The 4,495-nt window shown below is 35.7% G+C and overlaps 1 protein-coding gene across 3 annotated transcripts in view; it reads left to right on the forward strand.

Annotated features, from left to right (window-relative positions):
* Positions 1–1,089, forward strand: part of LOC143027734 (lachesin-like) — a 112,735-nt gene extending 111,646 nt beyond the window's left edge. For all 3 annotated transcript variants that reach the window (XM_076189231.1, XM_076189230.1, XM_076189232.1), the window contains exon 6: positions 1–1,089. This exon is cut by the window's left edge and continues 700 nt beyond it. The gene's annotated coding sequence lies outside the window, so the exon portion shown is untranslated.
* The last annotated feature ends 3,406 nt before the right edge of the window (positions 1,090–4,495 follow it).

Consider the following 4,495-nt stretch of genomic DNA (forward strand, 5'->3'; position numbering starts at 1 on the left):
GGGTTGGGGGTGACTGAATTATACTTTGCACGTGTATAACGCAGACATTTGTTCTTGGAATTATTTAATTATTATTGTTAAACTGATTTTTTAAGCAGATGATTATACCTACCCCCCTTATATCCTCCTCACGCCTTCCTTTGGGGGGGGGGGTCGCGACCCCTAGTTTGGGAACCACTGAGCTAGACGGAGCACAAGACGAATCACAGGGCTGTGAAACATGGTAAACATGTCATCTAACACATAACACAATGTTATGAAACACAAAATAACACAACACCGGTTTGAGTAACCTGATCTAACACAACACCGACGTGAGGAGGCTGATGAGGTGACGGAATAACGTATCACGTTGGTCGTAACACAGACGTAACACAAGAGGGTGATGTGGCTCAAGCGCGGGAAGGTGCGAAATAAACATATCACGACGGGTTAGGTACATTAGCACATAGAGAGAGGAACTGTTAACACACAAAACGAGGGATTGTGATATGTGTGTATACAGAGAAGGAGCACGCTCTAGGTTATCTAACTCGCTAGGGATTCTAACACTCTTAGAGAACTAGCAAGAAATTCCAATTTTAAATTAGTGATTTCTAAAAATTCTAAAAAAACAGGTTAAGACTTGCTAGTGACCGTATATCGGGTTAGACAATTCCAAGGGTCACTATGACCAAAAAAACAATTATTTCTAGTATTCATATCTCTAAAGGCTCTAGAAATGTCTAAATAGGAGAATCTAACAATCGTCTAACGAGGGTGAACGTAAGCTTAGAACTAAGAAATCTAACAAATCAAGGATTATATCTAACATGAAGGTCCTCGTGTCTGTAAACTAGAAAAGGCAAATCTAAGTGAAATTCTAACACTTTTTAACACGGGTGGATTTTAACCAGAGTTAACATATGGGAACCTAGCACAGGCATAGCACACAACGTTGCCCCCCCCACCCCAGTAATATTTAACACAATATCTAACACAACACTGATACTTTCCTGTCATTCTCTTTTTTATAAACAACATTTTTTGATAATTGTGGTTTTCATAAGAACTTACTGTGATGTAAATAATCAATATACATGTATAAAAGTGTGTTTTATTATCCTTGACACAAAGTTTATGAAACAAAACTGATGAAAATACGAGTCTACGTCCGCGGAAGGGGGACAACCCACATGCACCTACTTTTCACACAATCGCGCTTAAAGTTTATCGTTAATTACTACAAGTAAAACAGTCTAAATGTATAACTATTATACATCAAAAGAAAGGTCTATGGTAGTTCTGTCATGCCATGCAGTTTTCAATAAAAAGATTTATTTTGTTTTTGGTTATGGCCACATTTTATTCACCCCTACTCCATAATTTTTTTTTAGAATGCATGGTATAAGATGCGTATGCATCTTATTTTTATGTGTTATGGTTGACTCTCATCCTTTACACTGTCTTGAGACAGTTAAGTTCATTACCAGGAACAATCCTTTATATTCCTGACAACGGCTCTAGCGGATTTACCATCCCATTCCCCATCCTACCACCCATGAACAAAGTTGATCACAGTAGTGATGGAATTTACTATGACACTTTGATGACAAACGCTAGTAGTCCAGAATGTTATCTTCTCTCTGATCGGGGTCATCAGGTTCAACGTCCCCAGCGTCCTGCACAACCAGCAGCTCCTGTGCCCCACGCTTCGCACCAAATCACGCGATTTTGTGCCTTATTCTAGCCATTAGAATGGTCGAATTTCCTCTGGCCGACCTTTTCACAAGAATTTTACACCCTTGAACAACAGGTTGGCGCCTCTAATTCAAAACCGACAAACTAGAGGGTTGTCCCCCTGCCGCGGCCGTAGCCTCATATAAAAATGCCTACCATGACTTATTGGCGTCCTGTACGCTGACCTGATATATGAGTGAGTGTATATATATATATATATATATATATATATATATATATATATATATATATATGTATATATATATATATGTACATATATATATATATATATATATATATATATGCACACATATATATATATATTTATACATATGTATACATATAGATAGATAGATAGATACATATATATATATTTATATATATAACATATATACCTATATGTATATATATATATATATATATATATATATATACATATACATACATATATATACACATATATATATATATATATATACATACATACATATATATACCTATATATGTCTATATATATATATATATATATATATATATATATGTGTGTGTGTGTGTGTGTGTGTGTGTGTGTGTGTGTGTGTGTGTGTGTGTGTGTGTGTGTGTACTCCATATCCATGAACAGTGTGTGTTGCCTAAAAGAAATTAAACCCCATTACACCTTAACCCCCATTTCCCCAGAATTAACTCCACCTTATCCTCTCTGACAAAGCCCAAGCTACGCCCGCTGCGTTTACAATCCTGACTCGAATTCTCACATCCTCCGAAGGAGACGACAAAAAAAAAAGTGAAGGGAGGAACACGCATGGAAAGAAAATTCCCGCTGAGAAATCCTCCCTTACTCCCTACTCCCAAACACGAGAGGGCGGGGATTAATTGCAGTCTTGGATTAACTCGACCCTCATGTGAGTTCCCCGCTTCTCATCGCCTCAGCTAAAGCGCCTTGACGTGCGAGCGCACGCGCACACAAACACATAAACATACAGTATATACACACGCATGTGCGCGCGCACACACATACGCATGCAATTACGCGCACAACAAACCATAGGCACGTGTGCGCGCGCACACCAACACATACATGCACACATATACACACGTAAGCGCGCGCGCACAGACAGAGAGAGACAGGCAGCCACACACACAATTCTCCCACTATCTTTAATAAATTGATGTGTTTCGATGTTGCACACATATGTTTATATGTGACTACATATGTATGCATTAGTATAAACACACATTATAGACACGCATACACACACACGCAGTGTATATGTGTGTATGCGTGTTTCTTTTCTTATATCTACTTCCTTCTTACATGCAAACCGAGACAATATTTCTAGTTTCCTTTTAATTTCTCTTTCGTTATTGTGATCTGTTCCCAGAAGTGTCCACAACTCGGTACCATACAGCAGCATCGGGCTCCATGACGCTATCCGCCACCTTCCCAGCCACACGTTTCAACAAACCTTCAACTCTTACTTATGCATTTGTCTTGGCTGCTGTTATGTCAGTCATTAATATTATTATCATTATTATTATTATTATTATTATTACTATTGTTACTATTGACATAATTTATATGATTATTATTATCATTATTATTATTATTACTCTTGTCATTATCATAAGTTATCATTAACATTATCATCATTATCATTATTACAATTATCTTTATCGTTATTATCACTACCATTATTATTATTATTATTATTATTATTATTATTACTATTATTATTAATGTATATGTATTCTTTCAACCATGTACTACTTCTTATTACATCCCTCCATTCACTGCCACATCCATCCTCAGGCATCTGACCACTGTCCTTTCGCAATTCTTTTTCCTTTCAAATCACCTTAACTAAACTCATTGTTGGATCCAGCTTAGGTTAACCCGCGCTCCAAATGAGACTAAAGTTAACGTAATTAATTGATGGTACATTTATCTTATGGATCCTGCTCTAGATAAGAATATTTAATTCAATTAATGGGTAACACTGGTAATATCATGTCATACCCTTTGGAAAGTGTTTCATATTTTAATAATCACAGTAATTCTCTTATTACAATTAATTTTTGGCAAAGAAAATATATATAACAGCAAATTTTATATTTGCATAGTTATCATAAACCATGGCATAATTCAGGGGACAATATTTTTATATAGAAATATTTTAGTATAGTCACCCCTAAAGGTTTTGTTTTCTTTTACGATTTCTCCAAGCCATTCCTACTGGGAGAATGTATCTTACAGACCCCAGATAATTCCATTCAGTATAGATGAATTTAAACCTTCTAGATTAGGCTATTTATCAAAGATGATAAACAAAGCACCACATAATTATAGGTAAGTTTACGCCTGACCAAAGTGTAAAAACTACAGTTGCAATTCTATTCCAACATGGGATAGTGCTTTGACGAGAGATTGAAACTAACGCGCCAACATTCTCTAATCGTAAGAAATTAACCAGAACTAATTTCATTCCTATGTTGGAAGACTTGTATATACACACACGCGTGCACACACACACACACACACACACACATTTATATCTATCTAAAAATATTCTGAAAATTAAATTACACTTTCATCAAGTATTTGCGGTATTCTGTCGAACATATCTTTCTATGAAAATTATAAAATACATCTCTTACGAGTAGGAAACAAAAACTACTATAAATTTCCGTTAATATTTCAAAAAGTAATGTCTATCCGCGTGAAAAAAATGCAATTTCTAACTGAACAAAATAGAAAATATCGTTTTCGTATTATTCA

This window comes from Oratosquilla oratoria, chromosome 8 (genome assembly GCF_046742065.1).
Source record: "Oratosquilla oratoria isolate Oo_2021 chromosome 8, ASM4674206v1, whole genome shotgun sequence".
Lineage (NCBI taxonomy): Eukaryota > Metazoa > Arthropoda > Malacostraca > Stomatopoda > Squillidae > Oratosquilla > Oratosquilla oratoria.